The following is a 17,774-nucleotide window of genomic DNA, read 5'->3' as shown; positions in this document are numbered from 1 at the left end:
TGAGATGGGTAGAAGCAGTGTGGTCTGGAGCCGGAGTGAGGGCATGTCCTAAAACTGCACTGCCCTGGGGCTGACCTCTGCTCTGGAGGGAGCAAAACAGTAAAGGGAGAAACAAAACTGCTGAGCACAAGCAGCATCCAAAATAAGTGGGAAGGATACGGTGATAATAAGCGAAGGCAGCTTTTTGTGAAGCTAAATCATGCCCCTCTTGTCAGTTGACTTCTCTGAGCTTCTAAAAAAGGCTGATCAGGAAGAAGTAGGGAGCAGAGTAAATACAGCCTTTCAAAAGGGTTTTTGATAAAGACCTTTCCAAGAGTGAAATAAACTTGGCAACCGTGGGATGAAAAGTCCCGTCATGGATTAAAAAGTGGGTCAGAGCTGATAGGAAGGAGAAAATCCATTAGAAGGAAATGGCCAGCAGGGTAAGGAAAGCCTGCTGAGGGGGCCGGTGGGGCCGTGTGTGGAGGGGTGGAGGCAGCCCTTGGAACGGGGTGTCAAAAACAGAGACAGGGAAGAGGGATAACGAGGCAACAATATTAGCTGCCGGCAGAGCATTATTTATTGTACTTCAAGCATGGCTGGGCAGGGCTGGGAGGCGCTCCAGAAGCTTCTAACTAAACTAGGAAACCAAACCACAATGACGGAGAAAGTTCAGCTTACACAAGTGCCAGTGCAAACCGTTTCAGAATAAAGTGGGCAAGCCTCTTGCTCTGAATTAGAAGTTATCTTGTAGGGGTCAGCTGTGGCACGGGCACTGATTGCTCAAGCCTTGCTCAAAAAAGGTCAGGACCCCAGATCAGTAGGATGAATCTGTCACCGTGTAGCCCGGCTGCACGTTGCAGTCCCTGTGTGCCTGCATTGAAGAGTCATAGCAGCAGGGCCTAAAGCAGCTTCCTGAGAACAACCCCGCTGGGTCCATTTGAAAGCCCACCAAAGGCAGAGTGGGTGAACAGAAATGGGATGGGATCTGCCAATAAGCTCACGTCTAGCCCAAGCCTGACCCAGCTGCCAGCCCACCTGTAGTGGCATGCCTGTCCCGGCTGCGGTGCTGCGAGCCAGTTTTGGTAGGGCTGGTTGCGGCTGCCCTGTATCTCCAGCCCCTGGCACCAGCAGGCGAGGCCCAGGCTGCATCCCTGAAGCTTACCCACTGTGGGTGTCCGGCCATCACGGCGCAGGAATGGCTTTGCTAGCACAGGCGCAGATCCTGGCAGGGTGTGGTTGCATGAGCCCCATGCAACGAGAAACGGAAGGGGAGTGCATTTGTAAATAATTTACTAGAATGACCTACATGCTACCAAGCCTTTGTTCCCTTTTATGCAGTCAGTAGAGAACCACACAGCTTCAGAGAATGAAGTCTGAGGACGAAACGCTGAGAGGTGACACAAAGCAGAGGCATCTGAGCCCATCCTGCAGAAAGGCAGCCTGAAGTGCCTTCAGAGTTTACAAGATTTTCCAAGCTTTGCGGAGAAGTGGGAGAGGGGGAGATGTCCCACAGCTCTGTGGAGGGAGCAGGGAGGGGACAGCCTGTTGATGGTGCCTGTCACATGTTTGGAGCTGCCAGCGCTGCACTGGGGCGGCAGCTTGTGCATGGAGGGGGAGAGCTGTGGTGGAGGAATCAAGGCCCGGGCTAACTGCCTGCAAAGAAAAGCAGATTGTGCTCTTCGTGAGAACAGAGAAATTGGGCCTGGTGTGTGAGCTGCATTTGAGAGCTGGTTGGAGATGGGACCCAATGATGCCCAGCTGGATAGCAGAGTTTCCTGGATGTTACTAAGCCCTGGTGGCCTTGGGGATCAACAGCAGGATGCTTCCTCTCTGCAATCTTTGCCTTCTGTCCTGGGATAAGGTGTGGTGCACAAACATGAAACATCGATCACTAGCCACTGGTGGGGCCAAAGAAAGGCTACCACTTGTGATTGTTGCTTCTTTTTTCTTTATGATTCTGCTCTGTAAATAGTGTGATTATAGGAGAATCTCAGTTTTCAGTGTGCTTTTCTTGCTGGTTATTGCAAAGACAAACCTGAAAATTCTAGAGTGTTGAGCCCAAAGACTGAAGAGTCAGAAGATAAACAAGCACAGAATCCAACGCTACTGGTTTTCCAAATTTTTAAATTATATTGTTTAGGTGACTGACAGTATTTTGAAACCCAGCTCTCAAATGTTTGGGATTAGCTGTCCTGGAAAGTAGAGCATGTTGGCTGCCTAGTGCTACTTGAGAATGTCAAAATCCCAGCCCATGGATCTGCAGAGCTCACTTAGTCTCGCTTATTCAGAAACTCAGGATCACCTTCTGGGGCTCGGAGAGCAAAGCTGGTCAAGTTTTCTCTCTGAGCTCTTCTGCATGTGGCAGTCTAGCTGGATAGCCTTGCCAGCAACAGGAGAGCTGTGGCCACACTATGGCTATCTGGCCTCCCCTGTGAAGCAGAAGTAGCACTGGCATTTCTTAGTGGGTGAGGATCCACCCAGCACACGGCTGCAGTATCTGGCATCTTTGTGTCTGCCTTGACCATTCCACTCAGTACCAACAGCACTGCACAACCTGCTTCTTTGCTTTTGGCTGTAGCTTCTCTGTGTACAGACTTGCTATCTCTGGGCCTAGAGAGATGATTCATGTTTCTCCATTTTTAGACATAATAATAAGAAGAATAAGAAAAATAACCAGTGGCTTCTGACTCCCACTTGTGCTGCCCCTCAGTGTGTGCATCTCGGCTCTGGGAGCTGTACAGAAGCTGTACCCACTTGTTGCTGCTGAAGCTGGCTGACCTTAGTGCAGGGATGGGATGCGGGGTGGAGGTGTGCAGCTCTTCCCAAGTCCACATGGCTCAGATGGATTGAAAACCCACAAATTCACATTGTGGTGGATGTGACTGTGTCCGTTGCAAATGCAGCTGTTCCAAAATGCAAACCAGAATTTTTAAGTGCTGCTGAAATGGTGAAAGCCCTTTGAGGAGCAGGTGTGAGTCTGGTGGATGGCAAAACCTTCCTCAGTGAAACTGCTCAAAAGAGCAAATCTATTAATGTACCAGGAAAGTGAAGGAACGTGTCAGTCTGAGCCTTGCTTCCTGAAGCAGCACAAAGCTTGTCCCAGGAAGGAGGGCTGCTGCAGCAACAGAGCGGTGCGATGCGATGTCTGCCCCAGAGCTGTGCTGCGTGCAGTCCCCGAAGTGCATGTGGGCAGGGCTAGTTTTTCCATCTCTCTTTACTACCAGAAAAAGTAAAGCGTTCACTAGAGTAGGAAAAGCGTGCACACGCATGTGTGCATGTGCACAATGCCGCGCACGTGAACAGCGGTCGCAGGGTGTCATGGAGCATGCAGCCCACGCAGGGCTGAGCTGGGCGTGCTGACGGCAGCGTGGCTGTGGCAGGCAGGGCTCCTCTGCACGCTGATGAAATGCAGCTGGGCTCAGCAACCGACTCACTTGGTAGAGAAGAGTCTAGAAGGGCTCGTGCCAGCTATAAACAGAGCCATCAGCATACACAGGATGTGGTGAGCAGCTACAGGCGTCCCGTTATTAACTTCACTTTTATTTCAAGGGGATTCACTTCTCTGTTCTGTTTCCCATTTGGGAAGTGAAACCTAAGACCACGGTACCACTTAACAAAAAAAATTTGGTCGCAGCTCATCTGTTTTTCTACTTTATTCTTTTTTTTCTCTTGTAAAGGTTACTTCGCTGTTCCTTTGACGGAATTTATTGAAATTACTGGCAGCGCACTGATTCTTCGCTCTCTGTTTCTCTCCTGAGGAATTATCTCATTTGTGCTCATTGAAGACTGTTGACTCTGAGGGGAGTGTTTACTTGAGGACACCTCGCCTGGAGGAAGGAGCAATGTGGAGAGCGAGCGCTGGTTCCTCCCAGTCACAGCCCAACCAGCCTGTGCTGCGCAGAGGTGCTTTGTAAACATTTGTTCATCCTTACACACACCTCCCACCCCCCGTAAGGTGAGGAAATGTTATTGCCACCTTTCCACAGATGGAAGAAGTGAGCACAGAGAGGTGCAGTGACTCATCGGCCGCAGTGGAGGCAGAGCTGGAGCTGCGGAGCCGAGCTCCCAGCCCTGACATTGCCAGGAGTCATGTTCCCACCCGGTGCTGGGACGTGGGCAGTGCCAGCCCCATCCACCTGCCGCCCACCTGTCCTGGGAGCCAGCAGTGTGCATCTCACTGTGTGCAAAATGAGATCAGATCACCGTGGCTTACTCCGTGTACTGGTGTCATCACAGCATGGTGTGCTGTTATGTCACGATGTTATTACGCCTGAAACTAGCACAAGGCTGCTCACAGTAACAGGGCAGGCAGCTGAATATGACTGCGTGCTGCTCAACCACATCACACGGTACACACACGCTACTCCAGGGTGTCAGTCAACCCCCACCACACTGCAAGGACCTGCCTTGATCTGCGTGCTGGGCAGGGCTGGCCCTGGCCCTGTCTCTGTCTCCATCCCTGTCCCTGTTTCCCCTTCTCATCCAGGCCTGCATTAGTGCAGCCCCACACACGCAGTGCAAGTAACTAAGAGGAAACGTAGCTCTGTGAAGCAGTGAAAGGAAAGTATTTGTCTTTCCGGTGGAAATGGCTCTCACAGCACACGGTCATAAGGACTGCAGCCCATGTTCTCAGGGGGTGCTGGCTCTTGGGAGTGCTGGGCACTTGTTGGAAGCCAAGCTGCCCTTGGTGTGAGCGCTCAGCAGAGAGGCACCTAATGGCAGCTGTACGTTCAGGGCTGTATGTTGCCATTACTTGGTGGCACCTATTGCTGTTTACAGTCTTCATCAATATCGCTCCCCTCTCCCACGCAGAATCAAGAACAACAACTAACACCTCCGCTCCTTATCACCTCTGCTCGCTTTCCACGCTGTCTGCACAAGCGTGATTTCACTCTTCCCCAGCTTGGTGCGGGTGAGTTCACATCACTCAGTTCCACTTTCTGACACAGGTCTGTCTGTCTGTCTGTTCTCAGGTCTGGGCAGGATGCGCTGTGATCAGATTCACCGTACCCGAGGGGAGGGTAGAGTTCGCTCTACACATCTGTTCATTTTTAAGTAAAACACTTGGTACTTTCTTCTTCTAAATGAAACCTTTGAGGCAGGTCATCCTGATTAAGCTTGCACCTAGCTGCCTCTTGCCTAGCCAGCTGCAAAACCAGTGTTCATTGCCACGGTGAAGCCCAAAGAAGGAACCTCTTTGTCATCTGTGGGCTTTGGGACAGTTCAGGAGCCTGGTCCTGCATGTTGTGAGGGGCACAGCCAAACACCCATGAAATTCAAAGCATGAGAAACCAGGGTTTGAGTGGTGCTTAGGAGCATGAAGGATAGGCAACTGAGTACTTGGACTGTTCACAGGCCTCCCTGCATCTCATCCTACCTCGGTGTGTGATTCTGCAGAGCACTGGGACCTTGTAGGTGTAGTGGTGTTGAGGGGAAGATGGCTCTTTCTTTGGCCCTCCTTCAGGCAGCAGCACCACCTAAGGCTACAGAGCCAAGGTTCCCTGCCTTTGCTGAGGGTCAGGCTGGAACTGCAGGGTGTGGGGAAGGCAGGCCAGGCCATGAAGGAGATGGAGAACGTGGGTCATTGTGTTGGGGAGCCTGGAGTCAGCACCTTTTATCTGGAGAAACAGAGGGCCCTCTGTAGTGGAACTGGCAGAGTTAATCTCATAGTTAAACTGTTACCGGGCTTCACCTGCTCTTATCCCTCCATGGTGCAAGGGGCAAGGGGCTCAATAGGTCAACTGGCACTGGGACTTCATAGCAATTAAAGGGACCCAGCCAAGGCCCAGGATTTGACCCACGCTTTTTTGGTTAGGTCCCTTTCCACACCATGTCAGTCCTCACAGATGTCATTTGTGCTTCAGTGTGGTTTGTGCTAAACAAAGTAGAGCCCTGCAAAGCAGCACACCTGGCCCAAAGCCAGGGATGCACCACGTAGAATTCACAAGCCACCCTACAATAACATGCACAGAGTGCTCACAAGAGCAGCCTCAACATAGCTGATGGGTATGTGGCTGTCAAGTCTGAGCAAAACATGGTGCCTGAATGTCAGGAGTCCCAGAAGGGGAAGTCAGCAGTGCCAGCAGTGAGGTTTTGAGAGGTACATAAAACAACTAGTTGAGAATCCAGGGCAAACGCCCAGGCAATACCCCGCCTTCTTCTCATAAGAGGCATATAGCCAACACCCCATCACACTGGTAATCAGGGCCCTCGATAATGTGGGGTTTGTTTGCTGCGAATATAACCATTGTATCTACCCTAGCTGCAGAGCCCTGCTCCTGAACTGACGCACCAGGACTGCAAGTTACAGCTCTGCTGGCTGAGAGCTTTCTGAATGGGAACACAGAGCAATCCTCCCTATCTCTACAGGTTCTAGCTCAGCAATGTGTGCTACACCCATTCATCTGAATGCAGAACTAGCTCTGAAATTAATGATAAGGCCTTAAATGCCATCACACAGCTCATTTATTTCTCCACTGTCCCACAGTGCTTCCCAGGTGCTGAAATCCTGTTTGCCAAAATCTCCATAGCCTCTGCCGACAAGCTTCATCAACATATCTCTGCACTGCAGCACCTTCCCTACTGCTGCAGGCAGGGTGCTGCCAGTGGCTGTGTTCAGCCACAAGGCCCCAGGAGGGTGGTCGCTGTGCCTGGCACACAGCTGGGGAACTGAGGCCCCTAGGGGACATGTCATGTCCCCATGCAGATGGGAAGCATGTGCCAGAGCAGCAGCTTCAGCTCGTGCCTTTCTTTTTCCATGCGTCTGTCCCCTCCTCAAAGCAATTTAGCAATTTTCTTCGCCTTGATGCCAGTGGCATTACATAAGTGTAAACTGGTTGTGAGATCACGATACGACAGATCGATTATCCAGGGAGGCACAAGGTCATAATCAGCCTGAGGAAGGAGAGGCAGGCTGTGCATACACACAAACACACCTAAGTGGATGTATATAAACACACGTGGGCCCCTGGTGTTCCCATCACAGATGTGCTATGCGTGGCACATATCTGCCAGGGCAGGCTAACTACTGCTGCTCGTGTTTCTGCATCAGAACCTTTCGGTTTTCCCTTTCAGGCTTGGAGTTACTTCTCTTTTACAAAAATAGCACCACTGGAGGCAGCCTTCCCGATAGGTGGAATAGTTTCCCCTTGAGAAGGAACTGGTGGAAATCCCCTCTCTTGAGACATTTTAACTCTGCCAAAAAATGTAAATGGGAGTGACTGCTTTAACTAGCAAGCTGACTTGGATGAGCTAATGGATTTTTCCATCACTAGTGTCTAGTTCCAGGGATTTCCATGAATTGCTGTCAGGACAGAAGAAGGCAACAGATTGCAACTGCGGGATCTGCTGTTTCAGCTCCACTGACACGTCATTCCCTCAGGACACCCAGTGACCTGGTTAATCTAGTTCCTTGCTTCTGACTTCTCCTCGTAAATGATTTATCAACTGGCGTGGATCCCTGTTTGCTTAAGGAGGCGTGTGACGACCTCTCGCAGGCTGGCTGCACAGACCCACGGCTGCGTCTGGCAGCCGACTGCTGGCCGCAGCTCGTGACCCTTGGCTGGGGGAGCAGGGGATGGGCAGCAGAGCCTGGTGGGTGATGTTTATGTGGCTCGCTGGAGGGTGCTGGTGACCAAGCTGCAGGCTCAGCAGTGGGAGCACTCCCCTAGGACCTGCCTCGGCCCACTCTGACCCCCACAGTGCCATGAAGGCACGGTGGGCAGAGGGCTGGCACGGGCTGTGGTTGCCCGCCATGGGAGCGCCAGCTGCCAGAGCCATCCTTGAGGTCCCTGTGCTCCATGAAAGAAATAACGCCCACTGCCTTCTCCACAGCGAGGCAGAATCCATGGAGTGACATCAGTGTCACGTCTGAAGCAGATGCAGCTCTGGAGGTCTTCCTCATGTGCACACATAGGTCAGTATGCGTGTCACCACACACACAGCGCTGAAGTAAGAAAGAGATGGTCCAGATCTGAACTCAATCAGAAGCCAAGGAGAGAAGATGAAAATGACTCCTGCAAGCTTTACATCCTGCCTTTGTACTGGGCTAAAGGAGCATGGAAAGAGATCAGATATCACAGATTGGGCACCCTTCTAAAAAACTGTCTATGGGCAACTCCCCGCCTTCCCTCCAGGCCAGTTATTGCCGCTTCCTGCTCTGATTGTTTCAAATCCGGTTATCTGGAGTTATGCCTGTTCTGGCAAATACGGTGCAGCAGAGGGGAGGGACTGTTCCAGCCAGTGCTGTATGCATGCCACAGATCACAGAGATTAGCATGGGAGGAACCGCAGAGATGAGCTGCTTGAGGCAGATAGTGGGAAGCTTACAACAGAGCTGCTTAACAATTACAGTCATGAAACTGTAGGACAAAATCTTTATTTTGGGTATACAAGGCCGTGCTGGGTTTCCAGCTGGCAGGAGGCTGTCTTGTAAGAGCAGCACATGGCAGTAAGGTGAGAAGGAAGCCCACCACAGCCAGCCCTCACCCCAGCAGCACTGTGTCGCACCACCCAACGGCCACACATCATCAGGAGGGCTGGGCTGCAGCGAGGAACCTGCAGCCACATGCAGACAGAGGCAAGGGTGTGTTCCTTCCCGCATAAGGGTGGGTCTGGAGCAGCCTGCAGTTTCCTGGGACCTCAGGGGTGGTCGTTCCTCTTAGCCCACAAGGTTGGAAGTTGCAGCTCCTGTTCCCTTTTTCGGGGTCACACCACTTGATTCTGCCTCAGCAGAAACCTCTGTGTTCACACCCAATGTGCTCCCACTCTGCACCTCCTACAGCAGACCAACAGCATGGAAGGACAGACAGCTGACAGGGTGTGTGAGGACTAATCCCTCCTCACCAGGAGCACCATAGCCACTCTGCTGCTCAAATCACAAGCCCATGTCCCCAAGAATAAGTTCAGTCCAGGCTGCTCCCGATGTGTCCCATGAGATCCTCATCACAGTAACAGAGCAGAGAGGTAGGATGGGAGAAGAGGCAGAGGCCATTGAGTTATCCCAAAATCATACTTCTAACCTTTTAATATATGTGGACTTACCTTTGACATAACTTCAGTCTGAATTCCCAAGTACTAATAGACTTGTGAGTGGATAACTCAAAGTTCAGGCTTCAAGCCCAAGCTCACTGACTGTCCTGTCCCATACACTGTCTTGCTCTCTGAACAGCAGAGAGGAGCCTGGTCCATGTAGGAAATGTCCTTCCAAGCAGCACAAGTACTCCTGACTCTAATCTCTTGGAACTCAAACACATTTACCAAGGACAGCACAGATGCAAATGATGCAAGTATAAAACTCCCCAAAAGCATTCCCATGTCCCTAGGGCACTGAAACAAGAGCCAGGATTTCTCATTGACCTCCTCCGTGGCAGGTGCACAGGTTTAGCAACTACACACCAAAGAGAGCAGCCAGAAACTCTTTGGCAGAGACAGGGCCGGAACCTGCTTCCTCATAGCCAGCTGCCCAGGTTGCTTAGAATCATAGAATCATTAAGGTTGGAAAAGATCACTAAGATCATCCAGTCCAACTGTCCACCTATTACCAATGTTGCCCACTAAACCATCTTCCTTAGTACCACAACTACACATTCCTCGAACACCTCCAGGGACAGCTTCCAAGTGCCTGTCTTTGTTCTGGTCCTGGCAACACAGGGTGATTTTCTGGTCTTTCTTTTGTATATCCGAAAGGGTTTTTAATTTGCATTTTCTACCACAACCAATCACAGATATTTTCATTGAACTGTTCAAGCAGAAACCATTTTATTGAGCTGTTCTGGTTTTGGTGTGCTTAAATCATCCAGCTGGCAGAGCAGGCTAGTGCATGACAGAGTGAAGTCACATACCCCTCTGTTGGGTCTGACTGTAGGAGATCCTATCAGGTCAAGGTTGCCGCTGTGTGTCACGCAGTCATGACATCCAAAGTTACTGTCACTCTTTCAGGAAGACTGGCTCGGAGCAGAGAGGCAGCTGACCACAGTTTCTTATCCAGGTCCCCTGCTGATGAGGCTCAGAATAAATATACTGGCAAACTCTAACAAGATTGCAAGCAGAAGGACACAGCTATGGATAAATAGAAGTGAGGAGAATAATAGCCTGTTTTTCTTGGACTGGGTCCAATATTCACTAAGGGGATTCCCATGAGCATCAGTAGGATTCAAATCAGAATACAAATTTCTTATAAATTTTCTTCTACTTTATTAAACCATAAAAAAATCAACCCTGCCTCCCCTCCTTCCCCCCCAAAATCACACACACACATACAAAAACCAACCTAACAACTATTTTAAGAGCTGATTCCCCCTTTTCTTACATATTTATTCTCCTTTCTGCTCTTTCTCAGTAGCTGGAAGGCCATAGTGCTCCTCTGACAGCTGCCCACAGTCTGAGCAGTTTGCTTCTGACCAGGTGAGCCAACCTGCTGCGAGCTGCTGCAGCTCAGTGCATGAGCACTTGGGGAACATCCAGCTTGCAGGACAGCTATTCACTAAGGGCCCCAAGAGGACATCCTTCCTGTATTGGTATTGTCTCCCTGATCTATCAGTTAAAAAGCATGCCACACTTCTGTACCCTGTGGATGTCATCTGCCTTCTGTGCGCACACACATCCCACTAGGAGAGGTACTGTAAGTATTGAGGTATTAAAGACGCCAGAGGGGCCCAGTGGGATTTCAAAAGGGCAGCGGTCCTGACTGCTTTGAATTTCAGCGCAGGTCAGACGTGTAAGCTCCAGGCCTTGCCCCTGGGGCCCCAGCACCTTTGGAATCTGGTTCCCTCAGCTCCCTCTTTGACTATGGCAGTTAGCTCCCAGGGTATTACCAGGATGGAAGAAGTAAAGGCTATGAGTTCTCAGGAAATATTGAAACGGGGTCAACTAAGTAACGTTTAAGTCAATTAGAAAGACAGTCTGTTAACAGCCTGTTAATAGCTGGCTGAGATGGATTCCCATGATTCCCTGTTCCAGCATCTCTGCTCACACAAGGAAATATTTATGACTCTTCTCCCTCAAAAGCCTGGTTAACCTCATTTAAAGTAGAGAGCATGAAGATAGATCTATCAACATGAGGGACATTAACTCTCCCTTTTTGTCCCCGCGATTAAAAGAGAAGACTTCAAACCTTGAAGTGGGAAGTGAATTACCCAGAGTGGCTGCAGATGGGAGCCATTAAATGCCTGGCTGCGTTTTTTTTTAATTGAAACAATACAGCAATTTAGTATACAAATAGCTCTGGCAAAGCACTGCTCTGGTTCTGTGGAAGTTGGCCACCCCACATCCCGCGGGTCACACACAGCAGCACAGCTCGGACCTCCTGCTCCCAGCAGTGCCGCCGGCTCCCGGGGCGAAGCGCATCCTTGGGCAGAGCACTACAGCTCCGCCTCGCTTTCCAGACGACTTCAGGAACGTCGGGACGAGTGCCCAGTGGCAGCTCCAGGCCCATTACCCAGTACAGAGTCCAGAGGGAAGCAAGTCCTTACTCCTCCTTTCGGGCCAGGCGATGGGAAAAAACAAACCCAGATGGGCCCCACTGTAATCTTGACTGCCCGCAGGTTTTGGTTTGAGCTCCCGAAGTTTTAGGCCTGCCCGTAAGTCCAGCTTTGAAAAGGAAGGCGTTTCTGTATGTTCAGTTTTCTGACGTGTGAGTAATAGGGGTGCCATCTAGAGGCCAAAGCAACTTTCCAGCACATTCCTTCGGACAGGAGTGGCATTGTCAATAACCTCCTCCTCCCACTACCTCCTTATGAAGGAGTTCTCGTTTCTAAATAAAATTGTCACAGTACAAAGCACTTCTCCATCCACATCACTGCCCACGGCAGGGGGCTGGAACTGGATGATCTTTAACGTCCCCTCCAACCTAAGCCATTCTATGATGCTGTCATCTCTCATTCAACAATTGCAAATTCTGCCTTAATCAATCCAGCTTAAGAATGAGCTCTACAGATAGGTAATCCATGGATCCACTGTAGGAATGAGATGCTGGAAGCACTGGCTCTATGAGCCTCAAGCCCATTCTTCCATCCCGTCCCTGAGCTGAACAGCACCAGCCAAGCTGGGCCAAACTCAATGGGATCCATTCTGGATCCTGCCTTACATGGAAGTCAGTTGCTGCGAATGTTAACAGGAGGCAGGTGCAGGACAGCCACGGCCACACACTGCTTACCACGTGCTGCCTGCCCACTTGCGCTAAACCCTGTGCCCAAATGGAGCAGCCCATGCAGGGAAGCAGGAAGGGAAGGCCGTACTCTGCTGCGCAGGCCTGGCAGCAGAGGAACCCCACTCCAGTGCTTTGCAAAGCACTTCAGTTTTGCTTGCAGACTGCCTGCCTCGCACCCCACACCCACCAATTGCAAAATCCCCTGTTGATATGACTAAGAGTCACACTCTGCAGGCTCAGCTTTGGGTTCTACCTCTCACAGTCCTGAAATGGGGACAGGGAAGTGCCAGATGCTTTCTGTTCTCCTTGCCCAGGATTCTGTGACCACGGTGTTTTTGAGTCAGCAGTGCTCAAGGGACCTTTCAGTCAGTGCAATTGCATGAGTGGCCAAATAAAAACAGACCCAAACGCCATAGGCTCTGCTTACATCAAGGAAAGGGGAAGCAGCTCTTCTACAGCGAGTGCTAGCAAAGTTCTGCAAGAGGTGGCTAAAAATAGGGCTGCCCCCTACAACACTTCCGTCCTGCCTTTGACACGCTCGCAGCTTTCACGTCCCATCAGCCCCGCCATTTCCTTGCCCCACACTCAGCATTGCCCCGCAGCCCTTCCTGCCCGCGCAGGGCTTTGAAGCATGGGCAGCTCCCTCACGCCAGACGGCAGTGGCCACTTCCTCTTCTTTCTTCACTCTATTTGTGTGCTTTGGTCACAAGTGAGAAGTGGGGCAAGTCCCGGTGAAGGTCTCACCCCAAGAAGACGCTGGAAGTCCCAGAGGTGCCAAAGACAAGAAAAGCTTTCCACAGTGGAGTGTTTTCAAGGTGTTTTTCTCAGTAAATGAAATGATGGAAAGTGTTTCTGTCAATACCTCCAAGACAACATTCCCAAGTATTCGCTTTCAGTTTTGGCATTTGTTCTTGGAGAACCAGGGGCTGAAAATGTCATAAAGCTGCTTCTCGGAATAAGAAGGAAGACAAGCAAGCAGTGCAAAGGAGAGGATGCGAAGGGGCCAATGCCTGTCAGCAGGCAGTGACACTGCACGGCTGCCAGATGATGGCCTGTGGAAGATGGCAGGAATGCAGCAGTGTGCCATCAGCAGCAGAGCTCCAGTTCTACCACCATGTCCGTGAGAAGAGGCACGGGACAGAGCTCAATGTGGGCAGGCTGTTAAGCTGAGGAAAAGGCAGTGATGTCTTTTACCCTCAATGAAGCAGACTGTTGAGAATGTCCTGTGCATTTGCCCAAGGTTTTCCAAATCCTGAGTAAATAAAATCCCTGAGAAGCTGGACCAGTTGGCACCTCATTTACCTTTGTCTTCCCTGCTTTTCAGCCCAGCAGGTACACTGATGTCCTGATAAGGACAAACAGGATGAGGCAAGCCCACATTCTCAGGACCATAAGAGGATGGAACAGCTCACCACCGTGCTGCCAGATCGCAGGAGCTGAGCCCTGGTGGTCTGGGGGCCAGCCTTCTCCTCCAGACGCCTCCTGTCTGGCTGTTGTGTCCTCATGCTCTTAGGCAGAGGAATTTGGTCTTAAGAGGGAGCCATTTTGCAGCCCCCAGTTCTGCCCAGGAGTGAACCGAGAGAGCCAGCAGAGGTCCCTTGCTGAAAAAGAGCTGATGAGGAAAGAGAACAGCCCGGGCCTCCGCTGGGCCTGAGGGTGCAGCCTCCCTGGAGCCCTGAGGCAGGAGGCTGGTGTGAGCACACAGTTCTGGTTCTGATATGCAGAAAGGCTGCCTCTGGGAGGTTGTTTAGAAAGGGTGGAACAGGAAAGGCACACCTGGGGACAGAGCCCCTGGGCAGCTCGAAAGGCAGCCTCCAGGGAATAGCTGCCCTGCTGTGAGAGGACTACTTTGGGCAAGGGATGTAAAACAAAGCAGAAAGCCATCAGCTCAGAAGGCACATCCAGAGACACTTTCACCAGACCAAGCCAGAAGTGACTTCCTGAAGCCTCTTTGTCACCAACCTGCTTGAGAAGAGTGGTACCACTGAATGACACTGGTGCCGACTGGAACAGGGCCATGGCAGGAGGCTGCCAGCTCCAGTCCTGGGCAGCTCTTGCAGGCACATGTGTCTGTGTGTGGGGTGAGGAAGGTGCTGGGGGGGCTGGCTCCTCAGCAGATCCCTGGTTCAGAAGAGGAGCATTTGCAAACTCTTTGCTACTTCTAAGCCTCAGCGAACACTCTCGAGAACAGTCTGAAGGTTTCTGGGTGGTTGGTTTGTGGTTTTTACAGTTGTAATTTAGTATCTGGATCTTACTTCAACGTCCCCCTCACTCCTCCAAATTGCTAGTGGTTACTGGTGCCTGCTGTGAAGCTGTGCCTGCATTCTTCAGGAGCTGCCGAGGAGCTGTGTGACAAACAGGCCCACAGCCCTTGGGTCACCCTCTGGGCCCTCATGGCAGAGGAATGGAAGTGGCACACAGGGCTGCCACAAATCCTGCGTGAGCAGCACACACCTCAGCTGAGTGCTGAGGCCCTGCTCCCCTCCTCTTCCTTCCGCCCTCAGCAGGTGAGCATGCCGGAAACCACACGGAGGGAGGAAGGCAGAGTTTCCAGTTCTCTAGGCAGGGGTGCTGCTATGTATTTTTGGTATACAAATATATTTTTTTTCCACAAAAGTGATGGTTTGGGTCAACAGGGCTATTTTAAGATGGGTTTTGTGTTTCCTCCATAAAGGGCCTTTCCTTGAGGCAGTGTTACAGCACCATCTGGTGGGTCCCAGGGAGCCTCGAGCAGCAAAGGGACCGTGCTGCTTGCTGCAAATGTCCGTAGCACTGCCAGCAGAGGGGCCGGGACCATGCGGCCCTCTGCAAGCAGAGTCCTGTCCACGGCACACTTGCCCTCAGCAAGGGCTCTCGGAGATGTGAATACTCCTTAACTCTCTAACCACTGCCTCATCTGGCCCACAGGCGTCTGCAACTCCATATTAAGGCTACAGGAGCATCTGCAGATTTTGACACCTTCAGCTAGACTGGCAGGTGCTCACAGTTGTGAAAAAGCATGACCTACCACATCTTACCCATGCCAGCCATATCTGAAGGCCTCGGAAACACAAGGAGAAATCAACTACCTTAGAATTGTTGAGTGATAGCTGTTGGGCAATAGAAAATAAGCATGCATGTAGGGTTCCACTGGGCCTGATCTCAGTCTCCAGTGATGCATCTCATGCATACACACACACGCACACACACACACACACACACACACACACACACAAATACACTGAGAGCAATTCCTGGTCTGGACTGAAGCATCTACTCTAAGCACGCTGATACACATCTTTCTAGCTCAACTTGTCACTGCTGAATACCCATGCAGCACACAGGTTTTCTAAGATGGGGAAAGAGATTCAACCCTGGTTACTGGTGCCACTACACCACACCAGAGCATCATTCAATCCCAATGAAACTCTTTTATTTTAAGCCCCTGATTAATCTTTAAGAGTGGCACTTACACTCTTACCTCTCCCTCATCACTCACTCACATGTAGGCCCAGTAAATCAAGAGCAGTGATCATCCTTTGAACGTCTTAAGTATACCCAGACCTACAGAGCTGCCACTACCTAGTATTTCACTATAGCATATTTGGTGTTGTTTTAACCCAAACCCCCAGCTTGTTAGGCCATGCCCTTTCCTTCTGGTTCTCTGTGCAGGCCTGGAGTGGCTCCATACATGGAGTCAGCGTACCTGCTGCATCCCCACTATTAACTAATGTGCAGAGCACCTTGCTTGTGTGTCCCCCAGGTGCAACTCCAGTAGGCAGGTCAGTGCCAACCCTGATTGGTAAATCGCACTAAGTTGCACAGTCTGTCAGGCAGATTCCCAGCACCACCTCTCCCACTCAAACCAAACAGCTTCCTGAGAGATGGCTACTTAAACCGGAAAAGTCTGAGTTAGCCTCAGTCTGAACATTTCCCAGCTCCAGGCTGCTTCCCAGCACATGTGGGCAATGCCCACCGCTGCCAGGCCATGTGGCTCTGAGGCCTCACAGCTCAGATTGCCTTTCCGTATAAGTTAGCCTTGCCTTCAGCTGCTCTTATTGAAAGGGGTTGCTCCCTGGGGCTGTTACACCTCCTAAGGGACACAAAGATTGTATTTAAAAAAATAACAGACACCCACAACTGCTATAGAATTCATAGAGAAACCGAAGCTACCTACACTATTAAAAATAAAATAATAAAAAAAGAACATATTAAAAAGCAATCCTGAAGCCTCTGTGCATTCTTGCTCATAAAATGAATGGCAAATGTCCTTCTGCAAGAGTAAGTTCAGAGCTGAAGAGGTGAGGCTGGCAATTACAGTGGCATCTGTTCCCAACACACGAGCTACTAGCAGTATTTCCTAGGACTACGCTACTTACTCTTGACTCCACTTCTTACTCCCAAACACCCTGCTGGCCCTACAACTACGCCCAGCTTTGACTGGATGTATAGGGCTACAAGCAGCTGCTAGGAAAACTCATGGGTAAGAATGAAGAGTAGCATCTTGAAAAGAACTGGAGAATTTAGGGAAATACAAATTATATAACCTTTAAGAGGTAGGAAAGGATGGCGAGCATACTTAATGAAGATGTCTGGTAACCTATTTTGTACATTTCTCTTCACTCTGAATCACACTTCTATTTCACATCAGTTTTCACATGAACTTTTTTTCCTCTTCTGAGAGGAATCAAAGCCCTTCCATGCCCATCCCATGACTCCACAAGCAGTGACAGCAAGTTCAGCCATCAGATGGCACAAGTCAGATGAACCAGTTTAATGAGGAATTCTGGCCTTTGCTGCAGGCATGTTCCCAGCCTGCTCCTGTCATCTTGCTTTTCAGCTACAGGTCAACATCCTTAACAACCACCACTTGCTTTGCTTTTCTCACCTGCAAACCACTTTTCTCACCTCAACCACACAACTTAAAGCAAGTTTAAAAAGCAGAAAACTTTTATTAGTACATATAGCAATTCAAATCTATGGGTAGACTAGGCTTTAGGTTCAGAAATAAGATGCATTTCTGGTGGCATTAACAATGAAGATTATTAACTTGTGTATAACCTCAAGGTATATGAGGTGGGGGAGGGGTTAGAAGGAGATAGGGGCATTATTTGGTCTACATTCATCTTAATTATTGCCACTGCTGAGAGAATCAAGAGAACATTATGAACAGGACTGATGATGTACAATAAAGAATAAAAAATGAATAGCAACATTCACAGACTCTATTTAAACAACATGCAAGGTAATCACAAGCACTCAAGATCTCCAGTATTGTGCTTGCCAATCCCTAGGCTGGGCGACGGACATTCTGGAAGGTTTTTGGTAAGGTTACAAACTTAACAAAGCAAGGAACACAGACACTTAAAGACAAGTGAGCATATCCCAGCTTTCCCAACAGTGATGCAATGTGAAATTCCTTCAGAAAGTAATTGCTATTTGTTCATTCCGTTTTTCCTGAAGTGTTAATATATTCAGATAACAGTATGCCAAACATGCAAACATGATGAGCAGTAGCTTGCTACAGTAAAAGTATCTGTCTTGAAGCCTTAGATAAAGAAATGTAGCACAGATAATAAAAGAATTCCTGGATCTGTACTTCAAATATTGCAAATGGTTTTACTTACAGGAAAATCCCAGTATCTTTTGCATGTTTGGCTGATGG

This window comes from Meleagris gallopavo, chromosome 5, assembly GCF_905368555.1.
Source record: "Meleagris gallopavo chromosome 5, MGAL_WU_HG_1.1, whole genome shotgun sequence".
Taxonomy (NCBI): Eukaryota; Metazoa; Chordata; class Aves; order Galliformes; family Phasianidae; genus Meleagris; species Meleagris gallopavo.
This window is presented reverse-complemented; position numbering follows the sequence as displayed.